Raw genomic sequence first — 22094 nt, forward strand, 5'->3', positions numbered from 1 at the left:
CGAACAGAAGTCCTGGACAGGATAGCTTCACAGGAGAATTTTACCAAATATTTAAAGAACACTTGTCCTTCCCAAACTATTCAAAAAATTCAATAAGACTTCCAAGCTCATTTTTATGAGGCCATCACTATCCTAAATTCAAATGAGATAAATACACCAAAAAGAAAGAATTATAAGCCAATGTCCCTGATGAACATGGATGCTAAAATTCTCAACAAAACATTAGCAAACCAGATACATCAATACATTAAAAAGATCATACACCATGATCAAGTGGAATTGATTCCGAGGATGCAAGTTTGGTACACCACCCACAAATTGATTAACATGACTCATCACATAAATTAAATGAAGGATTAAAACCACTGATCATATTAATAGATGCAGAAAAAACATTTGATAAAAACTCTCAGCAAAGTGGGAATAGAAAGATCATACCTCAACATAATAAAGGCGATATATGACAAACCAATACCATACTCAATGGGTAAAAACTAAAAGTGTTTTGCTTAAAATCAGGAACAAGACAGGGATGTCTGCTTTCACCACCTTGATTCAACAAAGTACTGGAAGTCTTAGCTAGAGCAATCAGACAGGAGAAGAAATAAAAGTCATTCAAATCAGAAAGAAGAAAGTAAAATTGTCATTATTTGCAGATGACATGATATTGTTCATAGAAAATTCTAAAGACTCCACTAGATCAGCAGTATACAACATTAATATTCAAAAATCACTGGCATTTTTATATACCTATCATGAACTATCAGAAAAAAAAATCAAGGAAACAATTCCACTTATTATTACAACAAAAATAAGGTACCTAGGAATAAATTTAACCAAGGAGGTAAAAGATCTGTGCTCAGAAAATTATAAGGCATTGAAGAAAGAAACTGAGGAAGATGCAAATAAGTGAAAACATACACCAAGTTCATGGATAGGAAGAATTAATATCATTAAAATGTTTATACCACCTAAAGCAATCTATAGACTCAACGCAATCCCTATTAAAACACCAATGACATATTTCACTGATCTAGAACAAATATTCCAAAAATTCATATAGAACCAAAAAAAGACCCCAAGTAGCCTTAGTAACCTTGAGAAAGAAGAGCAAAGTTGGAGGTATCACAATACCTGATATTAAATTATACTACAAGGCCATTGTAATCAAAACAGCCTGGTACTGGCATAGGAGGGGGCATATAGATCAATGGAACAGAACAAAGAGCCCAGAAATAAACCCATGCCTATGTGGTCAATTAATATTTGACAAAGGAGGCAAGAGCATACAATTGAGTAAAGACAGTCTCTTCAATAAATGGTGTTGGCAAAATTGTGCAGGTACAAAAAAATAAAAATATAACTAGACCAACCAACTTACAACATACACAAGAAAAAAGTGAAAATGGATAAAAGACTTAAATGTAAGTTGCAAAACCACAAAAATCCTAAAAGAAACATAAGCAGTAACATCTCAGACATCTCTCAGAGCAATACTTTTGCCAAAACAAAGGAAAAAATAAACAAATGGAACTATATCAAACTAAAAAGCTTTTTCACAGCAAAATAAACTATCAACAAAATGAAAAGGGAACCCACTGTATGGGAGAACATATTTGCCAATGATACATTTGATAAGGAATTAATTTCCAAAATATATGAAGAACTTATACAACTCAACACCAGGAAGACAAGCAATCCAATTAAAAAGTGGGCAAAGAATTTGAATAGACACTTCTTCAAAGAGGACATACAGATAGCCAACAGATATATCAAAAAATGCCCAACGTCACTAATCATCAGAGAGATGCAAATAGAAACCACAGTGAGATATCATCTCACATCTTCCAGAATGGCTTTCATCAATAAACCAACCATCAAGTGCTGGTGAGGATGTGGAAAAAAGGGAGCCCTAGTGCACTGCTGGTGGGAATGCAGACTGATACAGCCTCTGTGAAAAATACTATGGAGTTTCCTCAAGAAATTAAAAGTGAAACCGCCTTGTGACCCAGCTATCCCACTTCTAGGACCAAATCCTAAGAACTCCAAAACACTAATTCAAAAAAAGATATGTACCCCTATATTCACTGCAGCATTATTTACAATAGCTAAGATCTAGAAACAGCCCAGGTGTCCATCAGTGGACGAGTACGTAAAAAAGCTGTCGTACATTTACGCAAAGGAGTACTACATGACTGTAAAAAAGAAGAAAATCTTACCTTTTGTGACAGCATGGGTGGACCTGGAGAGCATTATGCTAAGTGAAATAAGCCAGGCAGAGAAAGACAAGTACCCTGTGATCTCACTTATATGTGGAATCTAATGAACACAATAAATTGACAAACAAAACAGAAACAGAGACATAACACATGGAACAGACTTATAGCTGTCAGAGGGGAGGAGGGCGGGGGGACTGGATGAAAGAAAGTGAAGGGACTACATGTATTACACATAGACAATGACGGCAGTGTGGTAACGGCCAGAGAGAAAAGGGGGTAGGTGGAGGCGGAGGTGGGCAAAGGGGGGGATGGAAACTGAAAGAGACTTTGGGATAGAGAGCACATGATGCAGTGGACAGATGGCGATTTATTGAGTTATACACTGAAACCTGTATAATTTTGCAAACCAGTACCATTCTAATAAATTCAATTAATAATAAAAAAGAATTACTACTTAAGGTGGAGGTCAGCAGGAGGAGAAATGTGCCAGGCTAAGGATGGGGGATGGGGATTTGTGAGGGTTCAATGCAGGTGGGAGTAAAGTTCAAAATACTTCATAGACTCATTCGTTTCACATAGAAAAACTGTTTCTTAGGCCAGCTGTCTTGCAAATAACTACTTTTGGTCGTAACAGGACTAGACTGTGGCAAGCCTGGTGTAGAGATATGCCCCCCTCTTGCAGAAACATGGCCATGGGCCAGGAGGATAAGTTATGTGTTGATGGATAGCACAGGCAGGCAGAGAGCAGCTTTACTTAACCTTCTTCAGGCCTTATTTTTGTTTCTTGGGCATGGCATCTGGAAGCCTCCAATTTGGCACCAGTCCTAGGGATAGGGCTGGACTTTGTGTATAGTGACATTCTTTAGTAAACATATTTTGCCAAGCTAAGGGAAGGGAAGAAATATTTATTGAGCACATGCTCTGTGTGAAGTGTTTTTACAAATACTTCATTAAAATCTTTCAGTACACTTAAGAGATAGGTAGATACCTCTTTAGTTTTATGGATGGGGAAACTGAAGCACAAAGCAGTGAAATAACTTGCCCAGTCACAGAGCTAGAAAGTGGGAAATGTGCACCTGACCTGTGGTGGCGCAGTGGATAAAGCATCGACCTGGAATGCTGAGGTCGCTGGTTCGAAAGCCTGAGCTTGCCGGGTCAAGGCACATATGGGAGTTGATGCTCCTTACCCTGTTCTCTCTATGTCTTTCTTCTCTCTCTCTCTCTCTCTCTCTCTCTCTCTCTCTCTCTCAGAAAAATAAATAAATAAAATCTAAAAAACAAAGTGGGGAAGCTGGAATTCCAATCTAATGAGATGAATCCTCAAAGCAAGCTTTTCCTGCAAGTTCAACACAGCCTCCATGTGACAGCTGTGATGTTCCTCCCAAGCAGTGGTATGTCTGGATGCAGATCCCACTGGGTCCTGTTAGTTACCCATCCTGGGGCTTACCTTCATCTCCAGCTGGGGTTACTATCACCAGTCCTAACACACTTAGGAAGGGCCAGCTGGCAGATACTCTAGTGCCTGTAAATTTCAGCCAGGCAGAGGATTGATCCACATAGGGGTGCAATGTGAGAGGGAGGGAGCTGAGAGAGGCTGATACAGGTCTCATTTGGTGCCTCTGGGGGTGAGACTCCCTCCACATTTCCAGAGCCTAGTGTGAGAGAGATAATGCCCTGGAGCCTTGGAAGCAGCTCCTCCTACTCCCTATGGAAGGCAGCTGGTTCTCCAAGCCCTTTCCCCTTCTTGTGTTTCCAACTCCTGACTCATTTGGTTCTGTGACCAGGTTGTGTGCAATGATGGGCTTCCCACTCTTGCAATGTAGCACAATTCCTGTTGGAGCAGTATTTGTGCTTCTATTATAAAAGAGTGTTGGGGTGTGAGAAAACGAACCACAATGTCCTGTCTCTTCTGTAGAATGTACTGGGTTTGACTCTCCAATGCCATTTCCCAAGGGAAATCACGTTTCCTACTTATGATTAAAAACCTGGGCTTAAGTCTTTTTCCCTCCTATCATTTTTCTTACTGGATGGGCCTTATGTGAAAGAACAATATTTCACAGGGCATTGTAACTTCCAGCACCTGACCCTGAAATAAAGTGTTCACACTCACTGAAGACAGACTTATACCCAAGAACTGAGCCTAAGAACTGCACTTTTCAGGCAGGTAAATTTCTTGTATGGGAGAGAAAGATCACTCAGGAAAATAAATGCCAACTCAGAAATCTGTGTGTGGGAATATCAAAGACATTGAGGCATTGCTGTCTATATGCCTTCTTTTTCAAACATTTGCTCACTTCGTGTCTCTGTGTCACGTTTTGGTAATTGTCAGAATATTTCAGACATTTTCATCATTATTATATTTTTATGGTGATCTGTGATCAGTTAGTTATCTTTGTTGTTACTATTGTAATTGTTTTGGGCACCATGAACCATGCCCATATATAAGATGGTGAACTTATTTGATAAATGTAGTGTATGTTCTGACTACTTCACAGATCGACCATTAACCTATTTCCTTGTGCTTCCCTATTCCCTGAGACACAACATTATTGAAATTAGGCTAGTTAGTAAACACTACAGTGGCTTCTAAGCGTTCAAGTGAAAGGAAGAGTCGTACATCTCTCACTTTAAATCAAAAGCTAGAAATAATTAATCTCAGTGAGGCAGGCATGTCGAAAACTCAGGCAGACTGAAAGGTAGACCTTTTGTGCCAGACAGCCTAGTTGTGAATGCAAAGACACTTTCTTGAAGGAAATTAAAAGTGCTACTCCATTGAACATGAATGATAAGAGAATGAAACAGCTTTATTGCTGATATGGACAAAGTTTGAGTGATCTGGATAGAAGATAAAACCAGCCACAACATTCCCTTAAGCCAAAACCTAATCCAGAGCGAGACCTTAATTCTCTTTAATTCTATGAAAGCTGAGAAAAGTGAGGAAGAAAAGCTTGAAACTAGCAGAGGTTGGTTCATGAGGTTTAAGGAAAGAAGCCATCTCCATAACATAAAAGTGCAATGTATAACAGAAAGTGTTGATGTAGAAGCTGCAGCAAGTTATCCCGAAAATCTAGCCAAGATAATTAATGAAGGTGGCTACGCTAAACAACAGAGTTTCAATGTAGACAAAACAGCCTTATATTGGAAGATGTCACCGAAGACATTCACAGCTAGAGAGGAAAAGTCAATGCCTGGTTTCAAGGTTTCAGAGGACAGGCTGACTGCTATGTTAGGGGCTAATGAAGCTGTTGATGTTAAGTTGAAGCCAATGCTCATTTACTATTCTGAAAATCCTATGGCCCTTAAGAAGTGTGTTCAATCTATTCTGCCTGTCTCTATAAATGGAACAACAAAGCCTGGGTGACAGCACATCTGTTTACAACATGGTTTACTGAATATTTTAAGACTATTGTTAGACTTACTGCTCAGAAAAAGTTTCCTTTTAAAATATTACTTCTCATTGAGCTTGACCAGGTGGTGGTGCAGTGGATAGAGCATCAGACTGGGACGTGGAGAACCCAGGTTCGGGGTGAAATCCCGAGGTCGCCAGCTTGAGCACGGGCTTATCTGGTTTGAACAAGGCTCACCAGCTTGAACCTAAGGTCGCTAGCTTGATTGAGCAAGGGGTCACTCACTCTGCTGTAGCCCCCCCATCAAGGCACATATGAGAAAGCAATCATGAACAACTAAGGTGCCACAACAAACAATTAATACTTCTCATCTTTCTCCCTTCCTGTCTGTCTGTCCTTATCTGTCCCTCTGTCTGTCTGTCTGTCTCTCTCTGTCACACACACACACACACACACAAAATATATATATATTACTGCTCACTGACAATGCACCTGGTCACCCAATGCACCTGGTGATGGAGATGCACAATGAGATTAGTGATGTTTCCCTGCCTGCTAATACCACATTCATTCTGCAGCCTATGGGTCAAGGAGTAATTTTAACTTTCAAGTCTTATTATTTAAGAAATACATTTTGCAAGGCTATAGTTGACACAGAGAGTGATTCTTCTGATAGATCTGGGCAGAGTAAATTAAAAATCTTCTGGAAAGGATTTACCATTCTAGGTGCCATTAAGAACATTTGTGATTCATGGGAAGAGACCAAAATATCAGCATTAACAAGAGTTTGGAAGAAACTGACTACAATCCTGATGGGTGGCTTTGAGGGGTTCAAAACTTCAGTGGAGGAAGTACCTGCAGACGTGGTTGTGGTGCAAATAGCAAGAGAACTAGAACTGGAAGTGGAGCCTGAAGATGGGACTGAAAGCTGCAATCTCAGGATAAACCTGTAACAGGTGGGGAGTTACTTCTGATGGTGAGCACAGAAAGTGGTTTCTTGACATGGCATCTACTCCTGGTGAAGATGCTGTGAAGATTATGGAAATGACAACAAAGAATTTTGAATATTTCATGAACTTAGTTGATAAAGCAGCAGCAGGGTTTGAGAGGACTGATTCTAATTTTCAAAGTCCTGTGGGTAAAGTGCTTACAGACAACCTTGCATGCTACAGAGATGTTATTCATAAAAGGAAGAGCCAGTCATAAACAATTGCTACAGCCACCCCAACCTTCAGCAACTTCCACTATAATCAGTGAGTAGCCATAAACATTGAATCAAGACCCCCAGCAAAAATATTACAACTCGCTGAAGGTTCGTATTATGGTTAGCACTTTTTTTAGCAATAAAATATTAAAATATTAGGATATCTGTATTGTTTTTTAGACAGAATGCTATTATGCACTAAGTAGATTATAGTATAGTGTAAACATTACTTTAAATGCACTGCACTGAGAAACGAAATAATTTGTGTGACTTGTTTTATTGTGATATTCATTTTATTTTGGTGGTCTGGGACCGAACCTTAAATATATCTGAGGTAGGCTTGTACATATAAAGTACTTAGAGTAATTCTTGGCACATAATAAATGTGCATTATAATAATCATTATCCATATACATGCTAGCTATTATAATTCACAATATCTAACAATCTAGTCTTAGTCCTCATCCTGAAATTCTGTGACTTTCAGTTCTGTTTGACTTCTTCTTTTTAGTTTTTAACATTATTTATTGAAGAGTAACACATATACAAAAAAAGCTTGTTTCATAAGGTTATAACTCCATGAGTTTTTCCAGTGAATATACCTGTATCATCCGTGTTCAGACCAAGAAATATAGCAGTACACCATCACTCCCAGAAGCCTCACTCCCTTTGCTGTCTTAGTCACTTCCCTCTTTGTAAAAATTTATCATTTATTTATTTTAAATTTTTGCATTGATTTGAGAGTGAGAGTGAGAGAGAAAAAGAGAGAGAGAGAGAGAGAGAGAGAGAGAGAGAAAGAAAGAAGCATCAAGTTATTGTTCCACTTAGTTGTTCCATTTAGTTGTGCACTCATTGGTTGCTTCTCTTATGTTCCCTGACTGAGGATAAATGTTCTATCTACTGGGCAACCTGGTCAGAGCCTTTAAAAGTTTATTTTTAACATTTATGGTTTTTATGTATTACCTAAAAATTTAGAAGGACCATTCATTTTATCATAAATGACCTATTTGTTTGTATGGTCTTATTTTACAAATTATTTTGCAGCTTCATTTTTCTAATACAGTTTTAAAATATGACACTGTTTTTAGAAAAACACTGAGTTTTAAATTTTTTAATTTGAATTATTCATTATAATTATTTTCAGTGTTTAAAGAAAGACTAACTTTTAATCGTGTTAGCTGTGTGTATAGTTAGCACACTACATCACTGAAATATTAAAAATTTTTAACATTTAGAGCAAGCCTGTTTGAGAAACTTGTTTTCTTTGAAAAAAAATCACAACTTGATTGTTTTTCCATTACAAAAAAGGAAAGCATTTGTAATTTTAAATTATTTTCTTCTTATTTAAAGAGAAAGGTATTTAGCCTACAACAAAAATACTACAAAATCATATAAACGAGTCTCATAAGTATCTAGGAATCTTTATACTTACTTGCTTTTATTGAAATACAACGTAAAATAAAATGTAATATATGTTTACTGTCAATAATCTGGAGAAATTAAATTCACCTATAATTCCACTGGTCGAAATCTTCTGTTAACACAGTGGTGTCTATTCTTTTTATTTTATTTTATTTTTTATTTTTCTGAAGCTGGAAACGGGGAGGCAGTCAGACAGACTCCCGCAGGCGCCCGACAGGGATCCACCCGGCACGCCCACCAGGGGGCGATGCTCTGCCCATCCAGGGTGTCACTCTGTCGCGACCAGAGCCATTCTAGCGCCCGGGGCAGAGGCCAAGGAGCCATCCTCAGCGCCCGGGCCAACTTTGCTCCAATGGAGCATCGGCTGCGGGAGGGGAAGAGAGAGACAGAGAGGAAGGAGAGGGGGAGGGGTGAATAAGCAGGTGGGCGCTTCTTCTGTGTGCCCTGGCCGGGAATCGAACCCAGGACTCCTGCACGCCAGGCCGATGCTCCACCACTGAGCCAACCGGCCAGGGTTATTCTTGATTGCTTATTCTATGCAAATGAAACTGTAAGAGTGCCTCCTCACCATCCTGTCTGCCTATCACCCTCCTTGCCTTCGCCTCTGGTAACTTTCCTTCTACCTTCAAAGATCAATGAGGGGAATACACCAAGGCAAAAATTTGACCTGGTTCAAAGTCAAACAAACAAACAAAAAGATAAAAATAAAACAAAACAAAATAACAAAGCAAACCAAAAGGTTGAATCTCAAAGCTTCTGCTACATCTTCTCATTGTCACCAGGATTCAATGATTCTGCTTTAGGGCAAGGCATTGTAGTGGGCCTTAGGTCTGTACACCAGTAGAAGAAGAAGAAACATTAAAGTGCTCTGCCAAACTCAAAATCCACTCTGGGCCTGAACTCAGGAAAAAATTATATTGCATTTAAAATGTGGAATTAGACTTCATTATCTCTGAGAATCATTGTTTTCCTTGAAAGGGTTAGGATGTGTGAGTGTCAGAGAGAGAGGCTATGGACACTGGTCACATAGGTACCTACTGGGGAACTGCAGGAAGAAGGAGGTAGAACAAATTATACCTTCAGAGAGCCCTCCCAGCTCCTGTCTCATTATTAGCAACTGAATAATTCTGAGTTGTGTGGCTACACTGTTGAGAGTTATTGCTGGGTGACTGTTTACATATACTTGCCTTGTTACTGTCTTTATTTATTTTTTTTTTAATTTTGTATTTAAAATTTTAAACTATATATTTTGAATAAGTAGTACATTCAAAGTAGTTGCTTTACTCTAGCTATTCATTGGTTGCTTGTTGTATGTGCCTTGACCTGTCAAGCCTAGGGTTTTGAACATTCCAGGTTGTCGCTCTATTCACTGCGCCACCACAAGCCAGGTTCCTGACTTTGTGTTTACTCTCTACATAAAACAAATGTTAATTCTACTCCTAGTGTCCATCACTTTGGTCCCCTCTTCTCTCCCTGCAGCCACAACCCAGGCCAAGTCAGCATCATCCTCCATAAATTAAACAAACAAACAAACAAACAAACAAACAAAGAAAAACCTCTTGAATCATTTTCTCACATCCAATATCTCTCCTTCCAATCCATCCTTTCCCCTCAAATGCCATCAGATTCCTTATCCTTAAAGTGTAGCTGTGATAGCTCTTTCCTTCTGAAAAGCAAGCTTTTAATGGATTCCACTGCCTCTAGAGTAGCATTCTAACTCTTCAGTAGAGATTTTATCCAAGAATTTTGAACTCACCTGCGATTCCAGGAAGGTCTTAGAAACCGCTTCCTAGAAGCTGATTTAATTTGGTACTTTCCCATAACTACAGCCCCTGTGCCCCTTACCCCACCTAGGTTCCCCAACAGTTGCAAGATGGCTCCGGTGCCGCATCCTGTTACTCACATGTTCAAAAGAGCAACAAAACACCTTTGTTCACCAAATTTTGGTTTACGCTCTGGATGAGACTAAGCCACAAATTCATCTGGAACCACTCACTTAATAAGTGGTGCTTTGATTGGCAGGCCTGAAGTGGGAGGGCACTGGCATTGAACATTTTCACCCCAAGAAAGTGATAGAGGGGATGGCACCCCAAAAGAAAGGTGGAGAATTTTGTGGGAATGGAGGCAGATTGCTGGAGGTGCGAACAACTGTTCTCTACTAACACCTCGCCCAGTGCCACCTCTGTGTGTTTGACTAATGGAGCCCTCTCAGCTTAGCCCGCTCTTCCCTTCAGGACTGTCTGAATCTAAGCTGACCCTTCAACGCTGCACACACCCTCTTCCTCCCTGCTCCAGTCAGCCCTAAGCTGGACTAGAGCATTCCCACTGCATTTCTTCATCTTCTTAGTGGACCATAGCCCTTACTGGTGGGCATTGGATGATGGTCACTTGGGTTTGTGTGGGCCTCACTTCCGTGAGGCTACTTTGGAAAGTGCAACCTCAGTATTAGTTATTTTGGGGCTCCTGGTTTGGTTTTCCTGGGCCCCTACCAAGCGAGCCGGCAGTGTCTGCTATTAAATATATTGATATATTTGTTTAAACTGAATAGGACACTTAAGGGAACAAACTGTTTTTCTAAGCCCCCTCAAATGTTTCATAAACATGTTTACACAATTCAGAATGTTACAGTCATTCTAGAGTATTAATGAAAACAGTTTCCTTGAGAAACTGGCTGACACAGCTGTTTTGCACTTAAAGAAACAAAGGCTGGAGTCAACATTGCAATGGTGTTGTCTCTATGTCAGGCTACTCCTAAGGCTCAACAACATTGGTGTGTATCGAAGCTCCTGGCGACTGACCAGGGCCTGGGGAAGGATTCAAGTTTCTGTGGTTCTAGAAAGAGGATTGAACCAGGTAAAAGGGGCTACCAAACTTCCTTTAGTGCTCTCCCAGCTCCTAGGCCAGACTGACTCACGTCCTGTGACTTTTTGTGCTTCTCTAGCAGTTTATTCTCCATCTCCAAGCAAAAGAAATCTCTTGGTTTCTAATTGCCCAGGTGAAGTGGAAAGCTTCTAATTCCCATTAGATGGTTGAATAGCTTGGAAACTTCTATGAGAGGGTAGCTGTGCAGCCTGCACTTACACACCTCCAATTCCAGCTGGTGAGATGGTTCTTTATATCTTCAATATCCCTGATTATCAGAACATTCCTTCTTATGCCAAACCAAAATTGCTTCCTTATTGCTTCTGTTTTGTGGTGTTGTGGGGTCACATAAAATGCATGCAGAGACAAGTCCTAGGTGTATGTGTGTGTGTGTATGTATGCTTGTGTGTGTATGTGAGAGAGAGAAAGAGAGAGACAGACAGACAGAGTCAGAGAGATAGACAAGCAAAAAGAGAAACAGAGACAGAAAGACACAGAGGGAGCTGATAGGGCCCACAGAAATTACTGTATCTAGGTCAGTGGTTGATGAGGTTGTTGGCAAGATTAGTTCGGGAGAAATAAACATATTTAGAAGGAACATTTTTCCTATTCAAAGTGAAGTCAAAACTTGATGGTTGAGTAAATATTAATTTGCATAATTTTGTAGGAAAGACCCATTGAAATAGAAAGGAAACAAAAAGAGATAAGATGCCTTCTTTCTAGTCTGACTGGTGGTGGTGTAGTGCATATAGCATCCACCTGGGACACTGAGGTCCCAGGTTTGAAACCCTGAGGTCGCCGGCTTGAGCACGGACATCTGGCTTGAGTACAGGCTTGCTAGCTTGAGTGTGGGGTTGCCAGCTTGAACGTGGGATCATGGAGATGATCCTATGATCACGAGCTTGAGCCCAAAGTCACTCTCTTCATCTCAAGGTTGCTGGTTTGAGCAAGAGGTCACTGGCTCAGCTGTAGCCCCCTGGTCAAGGCACGTGTGACAAACATCAATGAACAACCGAAGTGACTCAAGTACGAGTTGATGCCTCTCATCTTTCTCCCTTCCTGCCTGTCTTTCTCTCTCTCACACATACACACAAAAAAATATTTTTTCTGAAACTAGGTATAATTTAAACAAAAGTAAAAACAAGACATCAGAAGAAAAATGCATAAACTACTCTGCTCCTTCCATGTAGGACAACAGGACAGTAATTGGTTTTTTCTATTTCCTTTGTTTTCTATCTTTTGCTCCAAGGGCTAGATTTATTTTTTTTCTTTGTTTTTCTCTTTTTAAGTCTTCTAAATGGGAGCTAAGGCAGCCTGTCTTTAGTTCTACTGGTGGTTATTTTTATCATGTTAAGCATCATTCTTCAGCCTGTAATTCTCAATTTTTCAACTTCAAAAGGGAAATGGTATCTTTAACTCACCCTCTGTGACATAAGAAAATTATCACATTTAGTCTTACCTCCCATTTTTTAGTTCTCCAAGTTGTGTTCCTATATATTTTAGATAAATTATGATTTCTTTACATTGAATAGCTTTTCTTCCAAGGACTGTACCTGATCGTCAGAGTCTCACTTCAAAAAAGGCCCAGGCCCTGTTTCACAAGTTAATTGATTATTTCAAACTTCCAAAGAGCAGATAATTCCTATGTCATTTCAATTATTCCAGAGCAAAAAGAAGAAAGAAAACTGTTCTAACTTTTTAAAATTATTTTTCCTATTTTTAGCTAAAATACAGACTAAATTTAAATTTTTCTAGATAAAAATTCAACAATATAATCAACAAAATGTGATGTATAAACACAATGCAAAACTATTCAGCTTTAAAAGGGAAGGAAATTCTGACACATGCTATAACATGCATGAGCCTTGAAGACACTGTACTATGTGACCTAAACCAGACACAAAAGGACAAATATTGTGTAATCACACTTACATGTGGTACCTAAGGAAGTCAAATTGAGAAACAGAAAGTAGACGTTGGTTGCCAGGAGCTGGTGGGAGAAAGAATGGGGTTATTGTTTAATGGATATGTTTTGGTTTGAGAAGATAAGAAACTTTTGGAGATGGGTAGTGCTGGTGGTAGCACAGCAATGTGAATGTATGTAATGCCACTAAACAGTATACTTAAAAAGTAGTTAAAATGGTAAATTTTATGAGATATATTTCCACAATAAAAAGAACTATGTAGACTTATCTAGTTTAAAAATGAAAGCTCACCATTTCTCTTAACAATATTTTTTCTTCTATAAATCCTGGTGCAAGGGAAACAAAAAAAAAATAAACAAATGGGACTGCATCAAACTAAAAAGTTTTTGTACAATAAAGGAAACCATCAACAAAAAGAAAAGAAAGCCCACAGAATGGGAGAATATATATGCCAATTATACATTCGATAAACGGTTAATAGCTAAAATGTATAAAAAACTCATTAAACTCAACACCTCTCAAAAAAAATCCAATTAAAAAATGGGCAGAGAACCTGAATACACAATTCTCCAAAGAAGGCATACAGATGAACAATAGACATATGAAAAGATGCTCAACTTCACTAATCATTAGAGAAATGCAAATTAAAACCACAGTGAGCTATCACCTCACACCTGTCAGAATGGCTTTCATCAATAAATCAACAAACAAGTGAAGGGAGAATGTGGAGGAAAGGGAACCCTCATACACTGTAGGTGGAATTGTAAATTGATGCAGTCACTGTGGAAAACAGCATGGAGGGTCGTCAAAAAATTAAAAATGGAACTGCCTTATGACCCAGTGTTTCCACTTCTAGGAATATATCCAAAGAAACCCAACACACTAGTTCAAAAAGATATATGCACTCCTATGTTTATTTATATAGCCAAGCTATGGAAGCAACCCATCAATATACAATTGGATAAAGAAGATGTGGTACATATATACAATGGAATATTACCTAGACATAAAAAAGAAGGAAATCTTACCTTTTGCAACAGTAAGACCTGGAGAGTAGTAGGCTAAGTGAAATAAGTCAGAAAGAGAGACAAATGCCTAATGATTTCACTTATAGATGGAATCTAAAAATCAAAATAAATGAACAAACAAAATAAAAACAGACTCAGATGCAGAGAATAGACTGATGGTTATCCAGAGGGGAAGGGGGTAGATTTGGGTGAAAAAGGTGAAGGGATTAAGAAGCACAAGAATTTTTTTCAAACTATAAGTGAAAGTTTATTTAGAATGTCACGGAGGTAGAAAAGGTGAGCCCTAGAAATGGGCTTAGGAAACAAGCTACGGAGACAGAAGAAAGGGCCTCCTTGAAGCTTAGGAGAGAGAAGGTAAAGGTAATACGCCTAGGGGGAAGATGAGGAGGAGTGGGAGAGCGCGGGGGTGCTTCTAGGAAGGAGAGCCAAGAAGTACAAATTGGCGGTTACAAAATAGTCACTGGGACATAAAGTTCAGCACAGGAAATATAGTCATTCATATTGTAATAACTATGTATGGTGCCAGCTTGGTACTTAAATTATTGAGGGGGGGGACCACTTTGTAAAGTATATAATTATATGACTGCCATGCTGTACACCTGAAACTAATAAAAGTAATGTTGAATGTCAAGTGTAATTGAAAAATAGAATTAAAAAAATAAAAATAAATTAAAGCTCACCATCTTCCTCCTTCTATCCACCCATTTCTATCCTTCTCCCTAGAGCAAACTCCTTAATGAGGACATTAGCACTGGTGTATCTAGATTTTTGCTTTGACAAACAATGCTGTAATGAACATCCTTGAAATACAATGTTATATGTATATCTTTAGTGCAGATCCCTGGATTATTCAATAAACGGTGTTGGGCTAAATGGTTAATTGCTATATTTGGGGAAAATCAATTTATGTCCTTATTTTATATCCAGGTAACTTCCAAATAGATATATTAAATATATTTTTTATATAAAGAGAACATATAAGAAAACTGAAGGTATACACAAATATAAATCCAACCCCAGGATGGAAAAATTTTCTAAGCATGATAACAAGATAGAAACCATAAAGAAAAACATTAATAGAGAGACTCCAGTACAATATTAAACTTCAGTATCATGTACAAAGGTCAGAAACAACTAAAAAGCTAATAATGTACTGGAAAAATTAATTTTTAAAATATTCGAATGACAAGTGGATGGATCCATTAAAAATCCATAAGAGCTCTGGCTGGGTAGCTCAGTTGGTTAAAATGTCATCCCAATGCACCCAGGTTGCAGGTTCAATCGGGTTGGGGCACACACAAGAATTAACCAATGAATGTATAAACAAGTGGAACAACAAATCGATGTTTCTCTCACACTCGCTCCTTTTCTCTCTCTCTAAAAACCAATAAATAAAAAATTAAAATAAATCCATAAGCAAAAGATAAACTTACCCACAGATAATTAATCAAAGTTCAGGAATAGGCAATAAATAATCATGTTTCAGCATGAATAAAATAGACATGCTAGTAAACACTTAGAGGAATATTCTACCTCACCAGTAATCAACTAATACAACATTTTTCATCTAAAAAATTAGCAAAGATGATCATTTTCAGTGTTGGCAACTATATGGGAAAGTAACACTTTCAAACCCCGAGAGTGTAAACTGGGCACACTTTCTAGAGGGCAATGCACCAGTATGCTGTAAAAGCCTCTCCTTTTGACCTAGTTTGCTTCTATAAATGTTATCAAAAAGAAATAATCAGAAATACAGACAAAGATTCAGCTACAAGGATATTACAGTGGAATATTTATAGTACTGTGAAATTGAAAGCAGTCTAAATGTCCAATAATAGACTAGGATAAGTAAATTATGGCACATGTACAGGCTAGAATGCAGGCATTAAAATAACCTTATTGAAGACTGTTTAAGGAACACAAGAAAATGCTTATAATGTATTAAGTTAAAAAAAAATAGCTGCAACAAAACGATACCAATTTTGTTTTCTTGAAACATGTGTTTGTGTAGAAAAAGCCAGAAAGGAAGATACCGACAGGCCTGAAGAGTCCCTGCATGAAGGCCATTCTGGCCCAGAAGGCACTCTGGGTGAGTTCCAGTGGTTTCTGTTTTCACTCTAGCCAGGAAGCTGGGGTGGACGGCCCTTGGACAGGCTCTGCTTCCCCTGCGGAACCTATGGGAAGAGGCCAGGTGGCCCTAAGTCACTGTAAACAAAATCAGGGCATGGTTGTTGCCACAGCTAATGGTATTATTATGTTCTTGGACTCCTAGATAATGATACTAATGGTAGCTAATATTTACTGGGCACTTTATTTGTATTTTCATTTTATGTACCTAACATTCCAAGAGATATCTCTAAGACAGGTGAACTGCTCCATGTTATCAATGAGAAAGATGAGGCCCAGAAAGATGAGCTGACTTATCCAAGTCAAAAAGCTAGAAGTGGGTAGATGAGCTGGTTTTCTTTTCTTTTTTTCCTTTTCTTTCTTCCTCCCTCCCTCCCTCCCCTCCCTCTCCCTCTCTCTCCCTCTCCCTCCCTCCCTCCCCTCCCCTCTCCCCTCCCCTCCCCTCTCCCCTCCCCTCCCCTCCCCTCCCCTCCCCTCTCCTCTCCCCTCCCCTCCCCTCTCCCCTCCCCTCTCCCCTCCCCTCCCCTCCCCTCCCCTCCTCTCCCCTCCCCTCCCCTCCCCTCCTCTCCCCTCCCTCTTTCTTTCTTTCTTTCTTTCTTTCTTTCTTTCTTTCTTTCTTTCTTTCTTTCTTTCTTTCTTTCTTTCTTTCTTTCTTTCTTTCTTTCTTTCTTCTTTCGTGAGAGGAGGGGATATAGTGAGGCAGACTCCCACGTGAACCTGACAGATATCCACCCGGGAACCCTTCTGGGGCCGATACTCGAATATTGAGTTATTTTTATTACCTGATGCTGACATGCTGGGACCAACTGAGCTATCTTCAGTGTCTGGGGCCACACTCGAACCAATTGAGCCACTGGCTGCCGAGAGGGGAAGAGAGAGAGAAGAAGAAGGAGGGAAGAGAAGCACATGGTCACTTCTGTGTACTGTGACTGGAATTGAACCCAGGATGTCCATACTTCGGGCCAACACTCTACCCACTGAGCAAACTGGCCAGGGCCAGAGGAGTTGGTTTTAAAACCCATACAGAAGTACCTTATTTTTGGCTTCTATAGCAAAAAGGGAAAAGACAGGGTAATGAGTAAATGAAAAATAGTAAGTAAATGAATGAAAGTTGCTCCTGGAATTGGATCCGTTTGGGAACAGTGCCCCATAGGTTTTGTACAAGAAATTGCTGAAAATAGTCATTATCCTCAGTGACTGCAGTCACTGGTACAAAATGGAACAGACTGCAAATCCCTCCGATCCTGCCAGACCCCACGGCAAAGGCCCCTCTTGGTTTATGCTCCTGGTCCAGTTCAAATCCAGCCTGGGTTAATTCTTCCCTCTCCTTGCAGCTGAAGGCAGACCCCGTGGAGGCAGCCGGGACAGGCCCAGTGAGATCTTAAGGGTTCTCAAGACTGGAACAGCTATTTCTTTTGTGTTCAGGGACAAGCCTGTAAAACAGGATTCTGCTGTCTTTGTTTGGTCTTTTCTGCCCTGAGTAGCCCCAGCCACGCCCCCCACTCCCAGCAAGGCCCACAGTTATCCAGGCAGTGCCTTCTGCCCCAGTCAGGGCCTGTGCCCCTCCCTCAGTCAGTGCACCCCTCACCTGAAGCTACCTTAAGGCCATCAGCCATCTACGTCCTCTCTGTGAAGACCACCCCAGGACCCTTTCCCTGGCCAGTACTTCCTCCCCTAGCCTCATGCTACTCCCTAGCTTTTCCCCTTTCAACATCCAGGAATCCTTTTTTAACCCTATACCAGTTTATACATTGTACTAGCCAGGCCCCTGGCCCTTGTCACCAGCTTATTCTGCCTTCCTCAGCCATGTCCACTTCCCTAACCCTGCTTCTCAGTCTCTCCGTACTTAGAGCCAGGTCTCCTTTTCCAGGTGGTCTCTGTTCCCCACATCACGCAGCCTGCCCCAGCAGATGACTCTTGTCCTACCAGAACCTGCCTGTACTGGGCACCCAGCCACACCCTCTTTAAATCATTTATGCCTTCCTCTCCAGAAGGTCCCCTTCCACAGCCTAAGCCAGTTCCATTCTCTGCTCGGCAAGCTTCCCTTATACCCACCTATGCCTCCTCCCCAGCCCAGCCGCATTCCACAGTACCCCTTTCTGCAGCAACCCTCCCCAGGCCCGTCTCAGCTTGTTAACCCTTCCCAGCCTGTGCCCAGGCTTCTTGGCCCAACTTGACTTTTCCTTCCTAGTCAATGACGATTCCTATAGGCAGACCCTCTTTCTCAGCCCCTGCTCCCTTCTTTAGATTAGCCCCTTTCTTTTTCTTATTAATTTTACTAGGGTGACATCAATAAATCAAGGTACATATGTTCAAAGAAAACATGTCCAGGTTATCTTGTCGATCAATTATGTTGCATACCCATCACCCAAAGTCAGACTGTCCTCCGTCACCTTCTATCTAGTTTTCTTTGTGCCCCTTCCCCTCCCCCTTTCCCCCCATCCTGTAACCACCACACTCTTGTCAATGTCTCTTAGTCTCATTTTTATGTCCCACCTACATATGGAATAATGCAGTTCTTGTTTTTTTTTTCTCATTTACTTATTTCACTCTGTATAATCTTATCAAGATCCCACCATTTTGTTGTAAATGATCTGATGTCATCATTTCTTATGGCTGAGTAGTATTCCATAGTGCAGGGGTCCCCAAACTTTTTACACAGGGGGCCAGTTCACTGTCCCTCAGACTGTTGGAGGGCTGGACTATAAAAAAAACTATGAACAAATCCCTATGCACACTGCTCATATCTTATTTTAAAGTAAAAAACCAAAATGGGAACAAATACAATATTTAAAATAAAGAACAAGTAAATTTAAATCAACAAACTGACTAGTATTTCAATGGGAACTATGCTCCTCTCACTGACCACCAATGAAAGAGGAGCCCCTTCTGGAAGTGCGGCGGGGGCCGGATAAATAGCCTCAGGGGGCTGCATGCGGCCCACGGGCCGTAGTTTGGGGACCCCTGCCATAGTATATATGTACCACATCTTCTTTATCCAGTCTCTATTGAAGGGCTTTTTGGTTGTTTCCATGTCCTGTCCACTGTGAACAATGCTGCAATGAACATGGGGCTGCATATGTCTTTACGTATCAATGTTTCTGAGTTTTTGGGGTATATACCCAGTAGAGGGATTGCTGGGTCATAAGGTAGTTCTATTTTCAGTTTTTTGAGGAACCACCATACTTTCTTCCATAATGGTTGTACTACTTTACATTCCCACCAACAGTGAATGAGGGTTCCTTTTTCTCCACAGCCTCTCCAACATTTGCTATTACCTGTCTTGTTAACAATAGCTAATCTAACAGGTGTGAGGTGGTATCGCATTATAGTTTTGATTTGCATTTCTCTAATAACTAATGAAGATGAGCATCTTTTCATGTATCTGTTGGCCATTTGTATTTATTCCTGAGAGAAGTGTCTGTTCATGTCCTCTTCTCATTTTTTTATTGGATTGTTTGTTTGTTTGTTGTTGAGTTTTATGAGTTCTTTGTATATTTTGGATATTAGGCCCTTATCTGAGCTGTTGTTTGAAAATATCATTTCCCATTTAGTTGACTGTCTGTTAATTTTTTTGTCAGTTTCTCTTGCTGAGCAAAAACTTCTTAGTCTGATGTAGTCTCATTCATTTATCTTTGCCTTCACTTCCCTTGCCTTTGGAGTCAAATTCATAAAATGCTCTTTAAAACCAAGGTCCGTGAGTTTAGTACCTATGTCTTCTTCTATGTACTTTATTGTTTCAGGTCTTATATTTAGGTCTTTGATCCATTTTGAATTAATTTTAGTACAAGGGGAAGAGCTGTAGTCGAGTATCATTCTTTTGCATGTGGCTTTCCAGTTTTCCCAGCACCATTTGTTGAAGAGGCTTTCTTTTCTCCATTGTGTGCTGTTGGCCCCTTTATCGAAAATTATTTGACTATATATATCTGGTTTTATTTCTGGACTTTCTATTCTGTTCCATTGGTCTGAGTGTCTATTTTTCTGCCAATAACATGATGTTTTGAATGTCATGGCTCTATAATATAGTTTGAAGTCAGGTATTGTAATGCCCCCAGTATCGTTCTTTTTCTTTAGGATTGCTTTGGCTATTCGGGTTTTTTTATAGTTCCATATAAATCCGATGATTTTTTGTTCCATTTCTTTAAAAAATGTCATTGGAATTTTAATGGGAATTGCATTAAATTTGTATATTGCTTTGGGTAATATGGCCATCTTTATTATATTTATTCTTCCTATCCAAGAACAAGGAATATTCTTTCATTTCATTGTATCTTTTTCGATTTCCCTTAACAATGGTTTGTAGTTTTCATTATATAAGTCCTTTACATTTTTTGTTATGTTTATTCCTAGGTATTTTATTTTTTTTATTGCCATCGTGAAGGGGATTATTTTTTTGAGTTCGTTCTCAAATGTTTCATTGTTGGTATATAGAAAGGCTGTGGACTTTTGTATGTTAATTTTGTATTCTGCGACCTTACTGTATTGGCTTATTGTTTCTAGTAGTCTTTTTGTGGATTCTTTGGGGTTTTCGATGTATAGGATCATATCATCTGCAAAAAGTGATACCTTTATTTCTTCTTTTCCGATATGGATGCCTTTTATTTCTTTGTCTTGTCTGATTGCTCTGGTTAGAACCTCTAGCACCACATTTAAAAAGAGTGGAGAGAGTGGACAACCCTGTCTTGTTCCTGATTTAAGGGGGAAAGCCTTCAGTTTTGTGCCATTTAATATGATGTTAGCTGATGGTTTATCATATATGGCCTTTATCATGTTGAGATATTTTCCTTCTATACCCATTTTGTTGAAAGTCTTAAACATAAAATTGTGTTGTATTTCATCGAATGCCTTTTCTGCATCTATTGATAAGATCATGTGGTTTTTGTTCTTTGTTTTGTTGATATGGTGTATTACGTTAACCGTTTTGCGCATGTTGAACCATCCTTGAGATTCTGGGATGAATCCCACTTGATCATGATTTATTATTTTTAATATGTTGTTGTATTCGATTTGCTAGTATTTTGTTTAGTATTTTAGCATCTGTATTCATTAGAGATATTGGTCTGTAGTTGTCTTTTTTTTGTGGTGTCCTTGCCCAGTTTCGGTATGAGGGTTATGTTGGCCTCATAAAATGTGTTTGGAAGTATTGCTTCTTCTTCAATTTTTTGGAAGACTTTGAGTAGAATAGGAACCAAGTCTTCTTTGAATGTTTGATAGAATTCGCTAGTATAACCGTCTGGGCCTGGAATTTTATTTTTGGGGAGGTTTTTAATAGTTTTTTCTATTTCTTCCCTACTAATTGGTCTGTTTAGGCTTTCTGCTTCTTCTTGACTCAGTCTAGGAAGGTTGTATTGTTCTAGGAATTTATCCATTTCTTCTAGATTGTTGAATTTAGTGGCATAAAGTTTTTCATAGTATTCTACAATAATTCTTTGTATATCTATGATGTCTGTGGTGATTTCTCCTCTTTCATTTTGGATTTTATTTATATGAGTTCTTCCTCCTTTTTTGTTGGTAATTCTTGCCAAGGTTTTGTCAATTTTGTTTATCTTTTCAAAGAACCAGCTCCTTGTTCTATTAATTTTTTCTATAGTTTTTTGTTCTCTATTTCATTTATTTCTGCTCTCATTTTTTTTATAAATAAATTTTTATTAATTTTAATGGGCTGAAATCAATAAACCAGGGTACATATATTCAAAGAAAACATGTCCAGGTTATCTTGTCATTCAGTTATGTTGCATACCCATCACGCAAAGTCAGATTGTCCTCCGTCACCTTCTATCTAGTTTTCTTTGTGCCCCTCCCCCTCCCCCTCCCCTCCCCCTCCTTCCCTCCCCCCGCACCCCGTAACCACCACACTCTTGTCCATGTCTCTTAGTCTCGTTTTTATGTCCCACCAATGTATGGAATCCTGCAGTTCTTGTTTTTTTTTCTGATATACTTATTTCACTCCGTATAATGTT

General features: G+C 39.4%; 1 pseudogene; it reads left to right on the top strand.

The window, feature by feature from the left end:
- Window positions 1-3531: 3531 nt before the first annotated feature.
- Window positions 3532-18311, top strand: LOC136386364 (tigger transposable element-derived protein 1-like; annotated as a pseudogene).
- The last annotated feature ends 3783 nt before the right edge of the window (window positions 18312-22094 follow it).

This window comes from Saccopteryx leptura, chromosome X, assembly GCF_036850995.1.
Source record: "Saccopteryx leptura isolate mSacLep1 chromosome X, mSacLep1_pri_phased_curated, whole genome shotgun sequence".
NCBI lineage: Eukaryota > Metazoa > Chordata > Mammalia > Chiroptera > Emballonuridae > Saccopteryx > Saccopteryx leptura.